This window comes from Brachyistius frenatus, unplaced genomic scaffold (assembly GCF_029030835.1).
Source record: "Brachyistius frenatus isolate BFR_SWC_R1_liver_20210118 unplaced genomic scaffold, ASM2903083v1 Contig_4, whole genome shotgun sequence".
Taxonomy (NCBI): Eukaryota; Metazoa; Chordata; class Actinopteri; family Embiotocidae; genus Brachyistius; species Brachyistius frenatus.
The window spans coordinates 2,441,396-2,460,000 of NW_027210603.1; positions in this window are offsets into that span (position 1 = coordinate 2,441,396).

Sequence of the window (18,605 nt, forward strand, 5' to 3'; positions counted from 1 at the left end):
GTTTGGCTACACGCAGCGTCGATGCACACGCGTGTCTCTTCTGTGCGCCGTCCCGATGCACAACATGGCAGAAGTGCGGCGGAGCGCGGCCGAGTGGTGTTTATTTTATTGGATGTTTATTTCGCTTTGTAAAACATGCCACTCAAGGACCTCGTGGAGGGATGTACTCAAACCCTCCTCCCACCCGCCCCCGACCCACCCTCTTCTCTCCCAGTGTAAACAGTGTGTATATTGGGAGTGTTTCCTTTACTAGTCTGTGTAGATGTGTAATCCATCCAGTCAGACATTGTAAACAACATCTCTACATGTTTATAAACACTGCCCAACCACTCTAATGAATTTATGGTAATGCCTTGTTCTACTGCTTCTGCTGTGTGTGTGTGTGTGTGTGTGTGTGTGTGTGTGTGTGTGTGTGTGTGTGTGTGTGTGTGTGTGTGTGTGTGTGTGTGTGTGTGTGTGTGTGTGTGTGTGTGTGTGTGTGTGTGTGTGTGTGTGTGTGTGTGTGTGTGTGTGTGTGTGTGTGTGAATGCTGATGTGTGGAAGGTGTGAGTGTGCATGTATTACTTCTCTGCTCACATTTGACTGTTTTCTGAGTTTGCTGGAGTCTTTTTTTTTTTGTTCTTTCCTGGTGTATACAGCCTGGTTAAGAGCTTAAACCCCGTGACAGCATCAAGCGGTGACTGACTGTTTTGAACCGATGTGCCGCAGTACTAAGTCCATTAGCAAAAACTGACTCGGCTTTATTCCATTTACCTCACTTCAACCCACCACAGCAAGATCTGATCTTTTTAATATTGAAGTATACGCGTTGTATTTTTGTCGAAGTTTTTTCCGTAGATTTAGACTTTGATGATTTTTTAAACACATGGTAGAGCTAGCTAATAGCACTGGAAATGTGTCCACATGATTAAACTTGCCATTTAACTTGCCGGAGTCTTATTTCACCACATTTTCTTGTTTGGAAAAAAAAGTAGATATTAAACTTTATTTCCAGCGTTGGAAACACACTAAAAAGAAACCAAATTATTCCTCATTAAACGAGAGGTGGTGACTCGTCTTACTGTTATGTTGCAATTTGAAATGTGACTTAAATGTTTAAAAGTACATATCACTGGTTGGCAGATATAAACTGATGGGCTGTCCCAGATGAAGTTTGATAATCTGGACAGGAAGTCCACCAAAGGTCGAAATTCAAGCCTCGGGATCACAGATCGCCTCCTCATGTCAGAAACAATAACAAACGATGATATCCCAACAAAAAGATGTCCGATTTTTTTTTTTTATTTTTTTTTTTTACTTCTCTCCCATCATGTGAGAACTTTCACAATAGTCCGTGATGTTGACCAATAGGAGCCCAAAGCGCTGTCCTGCACACACAATAGTGAACTGAAGCATCGACAACCCATACTGTGGATGAGAAAAACATGAATCAGTATTTAAAAATGCATTCTAATGGATAAGTAAATGAATGGAGGTACGAGGAAGCACATGAACAGTAAAAGAGAATGAAATTCTCATCAGTGAAGTCCTGAGTTTGGTGTGTGTGTAACATTGGTGTGATGGTCATGTCTGTGTTGAGGGGTCTGATGTGTTATAATGGTTCTTCCCGAGTCTTTCCGTCTTGGCCAATCAGACTGAAGAAGCACTTGCCTGATTGCAGCAGGCTGAACAGGCAGTTACTGGGACGAGTGGGGTCCTCGATAATTTTAATAGCTCTGAGGCTGATGGAGGAATTCCACCGTCTTTGTTAAGGTGCTGGAGCCATCAGTGAGTGCAAAATGAGGTAGAAAACACATCTTCACACTTAGATCCGTAAAGTAAATCATTTTATTTAAGCTTCTGGTCTGTCAAACCTTCATTAGGACTTATGTGGTACAACAGCAGACGGGCAGGTAAAAGTAACATCAGTAGCTCTAGTGCTGCATCTGCTGTTGGAGATGTCCGGCACCGTCCTGGTGACGCACTCAGCTGAGTGTACTATGTTTTTTTTTTTGCCTGAGCCTGAATGTGATTAGTCCACGTCAGGTTCTCAGATAACTGAAGCAGCTCTTTCTCTCTCTTCACTAGGGTCCTTCCAATCCTGAGTGGTGTGTTGGTCCATTACTGTCTCCTCCTGCAGTCCACAAGCAGCTCGTTGTACCAGTTTGCCTGGAACCAGGTTTCCAGCTCCTCCACCTTCAGGTAAGCAGCCTCCTGGTTGTTGGTGAGGCCTCGAACCACGGTATCCTCAGTTGTTTCTTCACATTCTTGTTTCAGGCAGTATGTCCCTGGCGCCTCCTCACAGATACTGTGTTGTCTTCAAAGCCATGAAAAACAGCAAAGTTTTGTCAAATTATGGCAAAAATGTATAACTCTATACCGCCTAAATATAACACACTGGCCATCTTAAAAGGCAATAAATGTTGTGCTGCCTGAACCCAGCGTAAAAAAAAAAAAGAGACCGAAAACAACACGTTCAAGTGACAAAAAACTTTTATCAGCCATATATCAGTTTATTTAACTCAACCTCTGTGCTCCAGTAACAAGAAGCCAGAAGTCTTTGTGGACTCAATAAAATGCAGTAAGAGAGCTCTGGCTTTAATTGTAATAAAACCATCTTGGCTAATCTTTTCCTCCATCAAATATTTGGACACTTATTTCATTGTTGTAGCCACATCTTTAACATTTTATCTCATGTGGCCATTTTTCACAGAATTTCCCCAAATGAAAAGACAAAACAGTTGAATAAGTCGAATGCAGTCGCGGTCGTGTCATTATAAAAGTCAGACTGAAGGAGCTTCGCACACTGAATACAATCATCATCGCAGACCGAAGACTGGCGTCCTAATGGAGACGGACAGCTCTCATTTCCTCCCAGCTGATCTAATGTGCGTCTGTGCGGCAGGTAAATAAGATCAAACACAAGATGTAGGCTTGCTCTTCAGCATTACATGTGTTTTGTTGATTTGATTTATTTGTGTGCGCATATTCACATGTGTATCGGCACCTATGGATGAGTGTATCTGTTGCTCCCAGACTAAGCCATCATGGCTCCCCCCTCATCAGGCCTGACAGGTGTTATTACATTGAAATGAGAGCAGTGATGTATGCATCTGTAATGTGGACCTGTCCTCTTCTGCTTGATGGAACCTGACGCTTCTCATTACCGAGACGCGTCGGAGGAAAAAAAGAACAAAGTACCAACACTTCGCCTGAAGAGTGGCTGGCGAAGGCGTTACGAGGCATCATAAACACACCTCGCCGAGACGCTGACGCAAAGTGGCACGTCACATTTTAAAATTCTTTCAAAGTGCTAACAAATCTGATGTCAGTTCCATTTAGAGCAGATAAATGAAGTTTCTTTTGCACCTTCGGCTCAGGATGTGAAGTACTTACAGAGAGTAGAGCCGAGAATCATGCATTTTTATTTAAGTCTGACTTTCAAAACAGTGTTATGAGCTTATTATATCAATAATAACGCACATAAACAGCAGCGACAAGTTTAAACATACATCACAGATTCATTAGAGTTTGACAGTAGGCATATAAAATAAAAAATAAAAATGAATCACTAACCAGTTTTTCTGAATGACGACTTTACAGAGAAATATAGACTTCCTGATTTATCACAAACAAACTCCAGCCAAGGAGGTATTCGCCACATTTGCTTCCCTTATTTGGATACCACCTTAAAAAAAAGCGCTTTATTCCGCTCACGCGTCGGTTCACTTGGTTATTGATTTGTAGGAACAACAGCAGTCTCTTGTATTGTTTGTTGTTCATTAGTAAAGCTTTACAGTGTTGTCCGGTCCCGTGGAGCGACTGCCGTGCCGCTGGGATCAAACACAATGAGCAACGATGAAATAAAAGACAAAGACAGTTTTGTTTGTCTCATCAAAAGAGGACATAAAGGGAAAAACAAAAGAAATAACCAACCTAATGTAGTCTTTTATTTTCCACCCCTCCTCCCCCCTCTTTAACTGATTGTTGTTGAACTTACTGTACTTACTCATTGTATTTTCCTCTTTGCTTTGTCTGTGTGTGTAAATTGTCCTTTTTATGCTGTAGCACATGCATTATGTTTTTCGGTTGTCTGTTTGTTCGTACGTTTGAACGTCCCGTTCTCGTGAACACGATATCTCAGGAAGTCCTGGAGGGAATTCGTCACAAGCGTTCACTCGGCCCCGATGATAAGCTGCTCAGATTTTCACGGTCACTGTAATGTCATATCTTTCCCATCCATATTTGTCCCATTCTCATGAACGCGATATGTCATGAGCATCTCAAGTGAATCTCTTAAAATTTGGCACAAAAATTCACTTGGACTCAAGGAGGAGTTGATTAGATATTTGTGGTCAAAGGTCAAGGCCACTGTAGACACGTTTGTGTCCAGAAGTCATAATAAATTCTACATCATTATACTGTCATGATTTTGACAAAATTTCCCACAAATGTCCAACAGGTGATGAAGTCATGACATTTTATAGCTAAAAGGTCAAAAGGTCAATTTCACAGTCGCGTCATTATGTTTGGCAAAAACACTTTTATGCCTATAAATGCCATAACTCAGAAACAGAAAGGGAGGTTGTGACCATATTTCACATTTGGTCAAATACTGAATTGGTGACACTAATCTTGGGTGTCCTCTTTTAAAGCGGAGTAATCATATCGAGCTTCTGTGTTGTTGGATTGAAGATGTTTTCGAATTTGTAGCTTCTCTGTAGCAACATGTGTTTGAAGAAGCATCATCTACTGTCAGTCAGACTTATTGGCCAAGTATGTGAGCATCTTAATGGATTCCTTCAATTTCTTAACTACATATATGAGTGTGGACGGAATATAGAGCAAAGACCGGTTTTAGCTTTTTAGAGTTTTTGAATTGCAACGGTGCTGCAACCTGATTGACCAGAAGACCACAAAGAGGCGAAACGGAGACAAAGATGAATAGTACGGCATTATTGCATGGCCTGCTGCAATGACAAGGTTCTCCAACCTTTGCTTGGATAAGTGGCCCATTTTCGATCCGAACGTGGATGTCTGTTATGATTAAAAAATGGCAGCGATTTTAATAAACACTTCAAGGAGCACTTCGAGTGAAGTTTCTCAACTGTATTTAGGCCATCGGATTGATAATTCATTGTGAGTGTGAGCATGTTGCTGATTTCGTCAGGGGTCGCCTCGGTGAATAGCATGAAAGGACAGCCCAAGTGTACCCAGGAATAAAGTATACACGTTTTATTAGCCTTCATCCCTTTATCTGTGGATGTGAAAGGGGCCTATTCACTTGGCTGGGCTTATGCAGTGCACGAACAAGCAGACAGTCCCGCGTGTGCCGGCTCAGTTTGTCCATGTTCGCTCCAACAATCGAGAGGGACAAAGGTGAAACGGCTGATTTGTTGCAGTCGCTAAAATAATAGAGCAATTTCTTTCCTTAATGCTCACGGTCTGCTGTTGACTCACACACACTCTCTCCCCCCCGTACACACACACACACACACACACACACACACACACACACACACACACACACACACACACACACACACACACACACACACACACACACACACACACACACACACACACACACAAACACACACAGAGACGGCCAGGTCTGCTGAGAACAGGCTGTTCGCTCAAATCGTCCTCAAACAATGAAGTGCTGAACAGATCACATCAATCTCTCTCAAGAGAAATATTAGTTTCCCCCACCCACACATACTAGAGGAGGCCGGGGTATGTGTTTTTCTTGAATGTGTGTGTGTCAGTGTGCAGCGAGCTAGACAGTGGGAAAAAAAAGATACGCTTTCAGCTTGTCTCAAATTTTACCTCGTGTCCCCCACACGGCTTACACAACCGGTGAGAATAGTGCATGAGACTCACACTGCCACGAACGTCCTGCTGAGACATAAAACAACATCTAACTGGCAAATCGCTGCACATCAATTACACCTTTATTTGTTGCCTTGAGGTGGGATGAGAGAGGCCTTATTTTCACACCTTAAAAAGGGATTTTACTGCTATGATTTATATTTTTGCAGATTTTAATCGCAGCAGTATCGTCCTGATATAAACTCAGGTAAATCATTGTTGAATGCTTTTTTAAGAAATTGGTTTTGAAATGTTGAATGAGAGCAGAGAGGAAAGACTAACTGATAAGGCAGATTTAGGGTTGAAAGAAGTTGCTATTTTCTAAGCAGCTCTAAGATTTCTTTTTTTTTTTTTTATGCCAGGTTTTAAGAAAGTCATTCTCCGTCTCCCACCCCCCACTAATCTCTGTATATTAGCTCTCAGGAAGGGAAAGCTCTCTCAATGTGTTCTGGCTGTTTTAATATCTGTCATCTTCATCCTGTGCTCCATCCCTCTGCTTCCTCCTCTCTTATTTTGGCTCTCTGTTTCCTCCCGTCCTCATATTTCATGTCTTTGTTTGACTCCTCTGTCCTCATCTCCGTTCGGTCTATCAGTCCTCGTCAGTGACTGGGGCTGGACAACTCTGTGTGTGTGTGTGTGTGTGTGTGTGTGTGTGTGTGTGTGTGTGTGTGTGTGTGTGTGTGTGTGTGTGTGTGTGTGTGTGTGTGTGTGTGTGTGTGTGTGTGTGTGTGTGTGTGTGTGTAGTTTGGAGGTGTACGATGAGGTCGAGGCCATTTAGCGCGTTGTCTTAGCATTCCTCATTTCTACTTTTTGTCAGAGCTCCCCAGGTTTTTCTCGACACTCCATATAAACACGCTGATTACAGCTCGAGCTACGGGACCTCTCTGTGTGTGTGTGTGTGTGTGTGTGTGTGTGTGTGTGTGTGTGTGTGTGTGTGTGTGTGTGTGTGTGTGTGTGTGTGTGTGTGTGTGTGTGTGTGTGTGTGTGTGTGTGTGTGTGTGGTGTGACTGATGCCTTGTGCGCACCTGTGTTTAAGTGTTAACTCTACGGCTACATCTCTCGGCAGCCCATCGATCCCATTACATTTGTTTCAAAACAGTTTTTGCTCAGAGATACACCTTTTAATTTCAAAGAACATCTAATTAACTTTGAGAATGCATAAAATACACCCAGCAGTAAAGCACACTTTAATATCCATTACTGTCAAGATTGAAGTGACAACATGCCCTTGAGGCACAGATTGGATTTTGGGTGGTACGGTGGTGCAGTGGTTAGCACTGTCGCCTCACAGCAAAAAGGTTCTGGGTTGGAATCCAGTCCTGGGCCTTTCTGTGTGGAGTTTGCATGTTCTCCCTGTGCTTGCGTGGGTTCTCTCCGGGTTCTCCGGCTTCCTCCCATCATCCAAAAACATGCACCTCAGGTCAGGTTACCTGGCGCCGCGCTAGTGGCAGCCTGTTGCAGCAGCTCCCCCCTGAGAGCCCCCCCCCTGCTGTAGCGAAGAAATTTCCCCTCGGGGATTAATAAAGTGAAATAAATAAAATAAAAAATAAATGCATGACGGAACATTTCGGCTGAATGAAAACTATTAAATTAAATGTTTTTCTTTGAGAAAAATAATTTTGTGCAATGCTGAGGATTTCAACGTGGTGAAATATTTGGTGCAGAAATATTAAAGTACTTCATGCTACAATTTTTGTCTGAAGAGACACTAATGGTCACGTGCTTGTTGTATCTGAATAATCAGTTCTTAAAGGCGAAAAGGAGGAATGCAAATTCCTTGACACCGTCGATCTCACCGATCAAATTACTGTTCCTCAGAAAAGATGCAGCACTTCAGAGTTTGAGGCTGTGTTTATGTGAAACAGGCTCAACACCACAGTAAGTACTTTTAGCAGCATCTAGTGAGTGCCTGTGCACATCATGTTTTCAGGAACAAAGGAAACAGGCTTGTTTTAGACTTAATGATAACGCATTTTTGTGATACAAGGTTGTGTTTTGAAAGGATTTGTGCGAAGCCTAAGAAGTGGTGGAATTTTCTTTTGGACATGAAAGCACATGTAATCCTTGGAGTATATTGAAAACATCAGAATCACCATACTTGGAGAGACCTGAATTTCATTGGATAGTGATGATACCCAGAATCTAATGAGGTAATTACCTTCTCCTAAATTTAGTCATAGCCAATTTCTTGTCCCGTGACACCGCACTCATGCTGCCGGCCTCGGCAACTTCCCCGTTTTGACAGAACTAAATATGAACCTACTTCTCTTTTCCCTGACAGCAGAGATTAACCTGAAGAGCACAAAGCCAGGGGTTAATATTATCTACTCCAGATCCCCTCTCCAGTGAATAGACGCCCTGACCAAACAGAAGACCCGACCAAACTGGAGGAGCTGCCAGCAGCTCAGGATGCTGCTGCTTTAAGTGCTGCAGGTTTCTTGGCAGAACGCAGAGTATTTCCTATTTTTCTATTTTTAGAACCTGGTTTTTGTGTTCCCAAAATTAATTACAAACATGAAAAACTCTGAGAACTCCTCAGTAAAATCTTAGAAAATCAAATATGAATATAAACAGACTCACAAGGTCTATCAATGTTATTTGTTTTTCTTTTTTTACAGCCTGGTAAAGTGACAAGGACACTTAACCAGCCTCCCATCTATGACCAAAGTCAAAGAAAAAAATGTTTAATGGAAATGTACCCTTCAATATACAGATTTCAAACTAACACATTTTGATTTCCATGTGCCAGTCATCACTCATTGATCGTTATACACACGGTTCATTCACTGATTTGTTGTGTTACTCGTTTGTTGCTGAGCAGTCATGGAGATGTTTTGGGGTTTTGTTTTGCTTTTGCACTGCATGTGTTGAGAAAAAACAAAACTGATTCACTGCTGTCAGTTTTTCTGGGAATTGTTTTTGAAGAGGTTCAGTAAATTTTATATTTTGTCGATTTTTATTGTTGACTGATGCTGTGAGTTGTCTGAGGAAAAATATTTGGGGCGAATGACCTGAACATTGATGTTGAATTCTGGATCTTCCCCATTTTGAAATATTCTCAGTAACACTTCTTTATAGCAGTTAAAAAACGTTTTTCTTTTTAAATGGCTGACTTACCTCGCTTCAATGTGGTGTCAGCCATTTTCGACTCATGTTTTATCCCAAAGCTTTACCTACAATATATTTCTCAATGCAAAAAAAGAAAGCAACTGGTGTGTTCAGCATGAAGCTCTTTGGTTTTTGATCAATAACTTGAAACTGATTAATAATCAATTTTTGTCATTTTGGCAGTAGAAATAGCTCACTGAGGGCTTTCATTCGATAGATATATATCTACATTTTTGTATGCGAATGCACACAAAAAAACTTTACTCAAAGTGTTGCTGAAGCATCAAACTGAGTTATTGGAATTATAAATATTAACTATTCAGCTGCAGGACTTATCCTGTTCTCCACATGCACTATCTAAACAACAATCACTGCTCACTGCATGTTTAGAAAGGCACATTAGTAATTTGAGAGTGATTCTGTTTAACTTTCAGTAGGTGGTTATGTTTTATAAGCAATTATTGGTCAGCTTGGAGAGCGCTCGGCCCGATCCTTCACATCAGACTGATTCTACACACCTTCCTGTTTGGTGATGTTGGCAGAGCTTTAGCTTCAGATGGCCAGCAAAACACGCACAACAACCACACGATGAAATGGTTAAATCCCATCATGCCGTCTGCATATGTATGGTGACTATTGTGCTCCCATTTGAAATCCATCATTTGAGTGTTTTTTGTGCTCTGACTGCGAAACCTGAAAGGCCAAGGTGTAACGAATTCTCTCAGCCTTGTTAACGAAGGCTGTCGCACTTTGTTTGCGCGCTGCAGAAATGTGTCTCTGCCTTGCCAAAGCTTGCCTGTTCTAAATTTTCTATTTGCTTTTATGTCTCAAGTACATTATTTTGTTATTATTATTAACCAAAAAAGCCCGGCTCCCTCCCACCCACTCTCTCTCACTCTCACTTCCAGGAGTGTGAAAATTGAATATTGCATTTAAAAGTCAATTTCCACAATGGGATTACGCAAATCAGCCCGGTCCTGTTTCACCCTTCTGCTTTCATTCATCTCTCATTCATCCTCCTCCACCTTGATGCATCTCTTCATTTGCTGTGGTTTACTCTATTCATTTAAAGACATCTTTTTTCACGCTCAACAGCCAGACTCATGTTTTTCCACTTTGAATTGTTACGTTGCCCCTAACCAACCTGTGTGTGTGTTTGTGCATGTGTGCGTGTGTGTGCATATACAAATATCTTGTCTCTGTCCTTTCACAAGTAAAAAAAAAAAAACAGCCTGAAAGCAATTACTCGTCTAAAATTTAATGCTTTTGGTCAATGCAATTCCTCGATTAGAAGTGGGAGTTATTTATTTATCTTTTTATCTATTCATTTGTATATATCACCTTGAAAGAGGGGGAATTGGTGGAAATGGGTCTGTGAAATGAATTAGGATAAGAAGACTTGCGCGAACAAAGCCACACATTATCCCACAATCCACCTCAACCTGAGTCAACCTGTCTGTCTCAGTGTAAGTAAAAACATACTGTGAGGAAGGATCCTGCGTTTCTGGTTACGACCTTCTACAGTGTAGAAAAAGAAAGACAGTGCAGTGATGCATGTTGCAGAATGAAGTCAGTCTTTGTATTGAAATGAGAAATCACAGAACTTCATGATTAACTTTACAGTTTATACACAAATATATATATTTTATGTATAAAAATCTGCTGTAATACAAGTGATCAAAAACTGCAATGGCTGTTTACGTTTCTTACACATCTGGAATAGCAGGCAAGGTTGTCTATTTAATTCGTTTTTACTCTGATTTAAGTGCTGGATAATGAAGGTCTGATTTTTTTTTTTAAAGTATTCTTTAAGTTGTTACATACTGGGCAGAGGTTGACTTATATGAATCTCTAGTCCTCATCCTTCGAATCGTGCACAGTTGTATGTATGAAACAATAATTAGAACTTCATTCAATCATATGCACCCGTGTAGAGTGAAGAAATACAAATAAAGATATGGTTATAACGGGTAACTCGTCACACAAGCATACATCGTCCCTGATCTCTGAACTTCTATCAACCTGATAATTGAGGCGAGCCAAGTTTATTTATGCAGCACTATTCAAACACAATTCAAGGTGCTTCTCTTCAGGTGAAAAGAATATAGGTTTATTGATATGCGTGTATAGTTTTTTTTTTTATTGCTTTGAACGAGAAAAATAAGAGCTAAGCATTAAACATTGGTGCCTGGGTAGAAAAATGTCTCACTGTGCATGAATAGAAAAAATATAAAATATAAATATAAAAATATTTTGAGAAGTAAAGAAACAGCAAATTCAATATAAAATATAAAATAATCCATATGGATGCTGTCAATGATTTCTGTAATGCTTTTCTTGTTTTGAAACAAATTTCTGTGACAAACTGAGGAAATCTTATTTCTACTTAAACTGTAGATTAGCGGTGTGGTGTGAAATAGCAGAAAAATGCAGAAAAATACAGCAGAAAAATGATGAATTAATTGGTATATTAAAAAAATGTGGCCTCTTTAACTACTTAAATCTTCACCTCTAAGTGAACAAACTATCAAACTCTGGCCTCCGCCGCTCCTCGCCCTCCCTCTCCTCTTCGTTCTTGGTGCTTTCTTCATTTTCTGCACCTCTCCAGACGGCATCTCTCACCCGCTCCACTTTCCTCTCTGCTTGTTTACAGTAAGCAGGTCCGAGTAGGATGGTTTTACCTTTTATGGCCATTCTTCATCCACGGTAAAAGTGCACTAATACAACGGCATGTTACCCACCTCCCCCTCCTTATTCTGACCTCCCTGATGGGGTACCAGGGGTGGGTGGACTATGTGTGTGTGTGTGTGTGTGTGTGTGTGCGTGTGTGCATGTGTGTGCGCGCTAGACTAGATCACCAAGTTACTGAGGCACTGAATATCTGCTATGAGGCAAAAGCACCTTTTAAAAACGTCTCATTCGTCGACAGAGACAGATAGCGGCTGAGGCGGCAGTTTGTTTTGAATGTCCGGGAGTATAAAAAGCTGCTCTCACAAGTGTTTAGGTTAGACTGGAGGTCCCCATATCAGACACACACACAAGCACGCACGCGCACACACACACACACACACACACACACACACACACACACACACACACACACACACACACACACACACACACACACACACACACACACACACACACACACACACACACACACACACACACACACACACACACACGCATTCACACATGCTCACACTCACAAAGCAGAAAGGTGTTATTGAGTAAGACCGGCTGTGAACGCATCCACAGCATTCAAGGGGGAGGAATGAGCGAGCCGGAGAGAAAGAGACGACACGCAGGATTGTGCAGGCATAGTGGGCACGCACGGAAAATGTCATGTTTCAAAGCAATGTTAATTAATATGTGAAGACAGCATTAACTCCTTTTCTTACTTAAGCTGGGTAATTCCAGCATACACAGTGTAGCATCAATTAAAAACCCCTCAGACCTTCTCCACTGATGCTCTTTGCTGCACATCAAGGCACGTTGGCGGGATACATCTCTGTGATTTCTCTCTGTCAATGCTGGCTACAAATGCCGCGAGTAAAAATAATTCAAGAAATAAGGGCTTGTATTAGTGTGTGTTGCCTCTGTGAAGTTCCAGAGCTTTACTGCAATATATGCGGGCCTGTTTGGGGCCACAGTCAGGACTTAAGTCAGCCACAGGGTGTGTGCTGGGACCTGACCTTCGATGGTTATGAAATATCGATGTGTACATGTGTGTGTGTGTGTGTGTGTGTGTGTGTGTGTGTGTGTGTGTGTGTGTGTGTGTGTGTGTGTGTGTGTGTGTGTGTGTGTGTGTGTGTGTGTGTGTGGGGGGGGGGGGGGTCTCTGGTATGCCCGTGTCAAGGGCCTGAGAAACAGCCATGTACAAACAAACACGGGCTCGTCTTTCCCCCGCTGCCCTCCTCTGCTCCCTATCACTCACATGAAAACACCAGACGCACACGTACACGCACACACACACACACACACACACACACACACACTCAGACACAGCGTGGTTGCATGGGAGCGGTGTTTATTGTCTCAGCGTTAACCAACATTGATGCCATATCTGCCCCATGTAATTAGATTTACCTTTTCCCTGTTTTTCTTTCCTGCCTGTTGCGTTCTCTTTCCCTATCAAAGTTGTTTTTCTTCTTCCATGATCGGCCTGCACGGAGGGAACGAAGGAGGACTCCCGCTCCACCTCCTCTCCTCTCCTCTCCTCACATCTTTTCCTCTTCTTTTCCTCACCTGTCCTCTGCCTCCTTAGTTTCCATGGGAATAGAAGCACCCTGTGGATCCTCCCAGAGCATAGCTAGCGGGATCTGCTCTCTCTCCCCCCCCTCGCCGCTCGACGACCTCACCCCACCTGAGGCGGAGTGTCACCTTTACCTGGAGGGGATGGTATACCTTGCTGTGGGGCATACATACATCATACATACAAATCCTCCCAAAACACAAACATACAGCTAAACTTCAGGGCAAACGGTCCCTGCTGAGAGCGCAAGGTCTCTGTGGCACTCATGAACAAGAGTGCGTTCTCCCCACAGAGCTGAGGTTGCAACCTGTCACCAGGAGAGATGTGATCTCTCTATAGTTGTTTAGCCTTTTATGCATTTTCTCCTTCCATTATGTCTCTCTCCTCCTCACCAGTTGGGCCTGTATGCTCTGGGATTTGGAGGCAAACAGAAAAATTGCGAAAGACTACATGCACATAGCAATAAACCAAGAAGTTTGTCCTTATCTTATGACATAGGCCCAGAAGAGAATACTTCCACAAAGTTTTTTTTTTGTGAGTTTGGAGGGGGGAGTTTCTGTTTGTGTGCATCAGTAGCTGATTTTAGCAACGTTCTTTCTTCGTACTACAGTCTCCGCTTCTGTTTTGGAAAGAAAAACTAAAAATGTCCCAGAGCTGGTGGAAGTGACCCGGCATGCCAGCTGTAAACTCCTCTTATGGTAGTGTTATGGCCGTGTGTGTGTGTACGTCTACGTGGGCCATGCCACTTTGTTTTCCCCTCCAGACTTAAAGCCTTACATGGAGACAAACAGACACCAGAAGCTACATGGAAGTTCCCCAGACAGGTTCCTTGTTGTGGGTGCACATACGTGTGTGTCACTCTGTGTCTTATTGTACACAAACCTTAAGAGGCCCATGGGTGAAGGCTACCATATCAAAGGTTCAGTCAGTGGGGATTAAGTATCACTCCCCTGCTAAAGAAGGTTTGGTCCTGTTTAGAAGTGACAACAATAGGTGGCAGAACATTAGACTGTCACCAGAGGGGCGAAACCCAGTCTGCCGTGCCCTGAAGTACGTGTTTTAATCTCTCCAGTTAAAATATGATGGGCCCTCTGCTGCCAAAGAATGAACATCTATCAGATCCACCATCCTCTGTAGCCTTCTTCTCTTTTCCCCTCATTGCTGTCACCTGGTCAGCTCTTGCTTTTAATCTGCCTCTGAATACTGAGACACATGTCTGGAAATGAAAGACAGGAGAGTCAGGAGAGGGAAGAAAAAAAAAAAAGAAAAAAAAAAGAGAGCTACTCAGCTGCCCCCCTTCTCTGTCCCCCTCCCCTCCCCTCCCCCTCCCCGGCCCTCCCCTCCAGGGAATGTTTTGGGGCCCAGCTCATATTTTGTTTGCACAATGCATTCCTGCAGGCTCTTTATTTATGTCAATCTTCCTTTTGATCAGAGTCCGGTTACCACCGGTTACCCACTCGCTGCTCCTGTGAGTGAAGGAACCCACCTGTGATGCAGGACTTGTGTGTTTGTGTGTGTGTGTGTGTGTGTGTGTGTGTGTGTGTGTGTGTGTGTGTGTGTGTGTGTGTGTGTGTGTGTGTGTGTGTGTGTGTGTGTGTGTGTGTGTGTGTGTGTGTGTGTGTCTACTGGAGTCTGGAGGCCTTCGTTCCAGGGCAAGTTTACCATCAATTAATATGGCTAAATGATTCCCTCACATGGTAAAGTATTTAGGTAAGGTGATCTGGCTGGTGGCGGAGCCTGGGACATCTGGCTGTGATCTACATCACAGATGGTTCTACCTGCACGCACACTAGGTACACACACACACACACACACACACACACACACACACACACACACACACACACACACACACACACACACACACACACACACACACACACACACACACACACACACACACACACACACACACACACACACACACATTCTGGAGGTGGAGCGCTGAGGTCGATGTTTTGTGTGTGAGTTTATGTGCTGAGCTCTGTGTGTATGTGCTGTACATTTTTAGGCATTAGTGCCGCTGCTTAAAAGGAAATGGTGAAGTGGAGTCTTTCACTGGGATGCACATACACACTGCGGAGATTAGAGGTCACACATGCTTCATTTCTCAGCGAAGTAGGAGAAAGTGTATGAAAAAAAACAGCTAAAAATGATGAGATCTCTATTTGTGTATACAAACTGCACCTAAAACAAATTACACCAAACTACTCATACAGAATAATCGATTGCATATGATTTCTTGATTTTTATGTTGGTTAAAAAGTGTTTACTCAATTACGTTTTTAACGAGGGACTTTTATGTCATTTAGGATTTTTATTGGTCGCTAAGGATACATAATTTATGCTTGCTGAGCCAAAAGCTAACTGCACCTGGTATTTTAACATGTTTGATTTTCAACTCTTATTTTGAAAGGAGATTTGTCCCCCTGTTGTCACCAGGATGAGGGTAAGAAGTAGTGTTGTTCGAAAACATGTTGCTTTTTGTCATGCTCGTTGTGGGACCCTTTGAGTTGGGCCTTGTAGTGCGCTATACCTTTGATAGTTTCAATTTAGTTTTCAACATAAGTTATGATTTAAGAAATATTGCTGAAAAATAAAGAAAATGAAAAAAGGCAGCAATTTTTTTTTTGTGATATCTGCAAAGGTCCTTAGTTGTTTAGATGTTTGTTGTTGTTTCACATGCTCGGTTCCATAAAAATGTGTTCTGTAGTTGAATCACACTTGCATGCGCATATATATTCTGATAATGAGGCTTATCTCGAATGGCATTTACTGTACATTGAACAGTAACCTTTCTGTTCCTGCACAGATGGAAGGAGTCTAACGCAGCATCTCATAACTGGAATGATGAAGCCTTTCCAAATACAAATGATGTGTACGTACTTACATAACGATGATGTAATGTCTAATGAAAGCTAAATGTCTCATAAGGCGAATCGCACAAAGGGTGTGCTTTCATTGCTTGCATTTAATGTGGTGTTATGAGTAATTACGTTGTATATTTGGTGTTATATTACAATTACCCCAGACTATTTCCTGAGCTTTTTTTACTCAACGTATAATTGCTGCAATTTTGGTCAAAGGTTTAATCCAGAGTGCAGAGACACAGACTTCACTATATGGTCTTGAAAAAAACTTGAAAGGGAGAAGGGGAAGAATAATCTCTTTCTTCCATCACTAGCCATTCTTCTATCCAGCTTTGGTGCAAATTTTAAATACATTTTCAGAAGAAAACAGCAAAGGAAAATGCTAATTATTGTGCATTTTGGTCCACTAGTCTTATGTGAATATTGGGAGTACGACGCCTCAGATAAACTGTTGTTGCTCCAGTCCTTCAGTCCACTCCCATTAAACCACCGAGGAAGAAGAGGACACAATGAGATTATGCAATTAGTAAATGCTAGTCTTCCCTCAAATCTTAGAAAACATGATGGAAATAAGGGGTTTATGTTTTTTTTAAGGACTATTTCCCATCCAGATGAGATGTTTTTTTTTTCTACTGCTTGCTTCACATACATTTTGATTTCATCCTATTTCTGCAACCCGGTATCACTGCAAAGTGTGAAACTGACATGCCCGCCCATACAGCAAAACGTGAGATAGCCGTCTAGGCGTGTAAGTTACACATTTTCCTGTAGTGGACGAAGAGGAAACCTACTAAATGCTTTTACAGGAAAATGGAACTTTTTCCAAAACCACGTGGTTGGGGTTACTAGATAAGCACGTTTGGCATCAGGAAACCAACAACTCAAGAAAAAGTTTGTCACCTCCTGATTTTGAACCTCATCGTCCCGCATGGCAGTCTGCAACTACTTCGCACATGACATTTATGTTCGCGTACATTTCACACAAAACATGTAATTCCCGTGCGTACGACAGCCCAAAGCGTGGCTATCTCACGTTGTGCTGTACGGACGAACGTCTATTTCATGCTTTGCCGTGATACTGGCTTGATTTCTGTTTCAATGAATGTTATTACATTTTTCCACCTCAGCAAAGCTTAAAAACTCATCTCTTTTCTTTTATTGGCAATATTTCCATCTTTTCTGGAGTTTTCATTCAGTTGCTTTGTGTGTGGAAACAGGTGGATGGAAATATAGTTGATAACTACTGCTAAGGTGAGGGGATTCATCTCTGACGGCTGCTCAGTGGACACCACTAGAAGCCTTTTTTTGGCAACTCACAAAGAGTATTGCTTGTATAAATGTGAGACAGGGTGCTGAGAAAAAAAAAGACTCCGTCAACTTATTAGAGGAAAATAGATGAAAATACTTAAGTAAACATGACTTTAATTTTGATTGGCTTGAAGAGAGATGAATGCCAGCGGATCTTTTCCTGAAACCAGCCCTCTCTCTTGCACACTCTTCCTCATCTCCCCCTCCGCTCCATCCCTCCATCCTGCAAGAGCCCTCAAGAGATGTGTGTACCCTCTCGCCGCCTGTATCCAAATAATTAATCCAAAGCAATTACTCTCCTCCTTCATCTGTCCGTCGGCCCGCTAACAAAACATTTCGACACGTGTCCTCATCACTCCCCTTTAATTAAGGCAGAACTATTTATCACTCCCCTTTAATTATCCTAGCCTGTTTATCAGCCTGCCTTTAATGGAATAGGCACCAGAGAGATACTCGTACAAAAAACACCCCGCTACGCTTTCCTCGCTTCTGCAGGTTTTGAACTAAAAAAAAAAAGGGGGATAAAAAAACAACAAAAAACAATTAGTGAAGAAAAGGAAAGACAGAAAAAACAGAGAATTAAAATGAGAGAAACTCTGGGAGCTGAAGGAGATATAAGTTGTTGTTTTGCTTCCTCTCCTGGCAATCAGGGTGATGGCCACACTCACACACTCTGCTGTGCTTTTGTTCCCCTTGCAGAAAGCTTCCGCAGACTCCATGCAGTTCACACCGAGTTCAAACACACACACACACGCACACGTGCACACACACACACACACACACACACACACACACACACACACACACACACACACGCACACACACACACACACACACACACACACACACACACACACACACACACACACACACACACACACACACACACGCGCACACACACACACACACACACACACACACACACACACACACACACGCATGCACACACAGACTGAGATCAAACGCACCTCCACAATAGTTCTTTTGTGTTCAGTAACCATGGTTTCTGTCAGGTTTAATGCCTAGCAACATGTCACGGGGCAACCACTCACTGAGAAGGGGAGGGCCTCTGATACACTTCATAACAGCACAAGTGTTTGACCATGAAACAAATTTTACTACCGTGGCACCAGCTTAGAGGAGCTGAGTTTAAACATGGCAGTAGGAGTTAGTTTTTTTTTTTTTTTCTGTCTCTACCTACACACAATGGATGA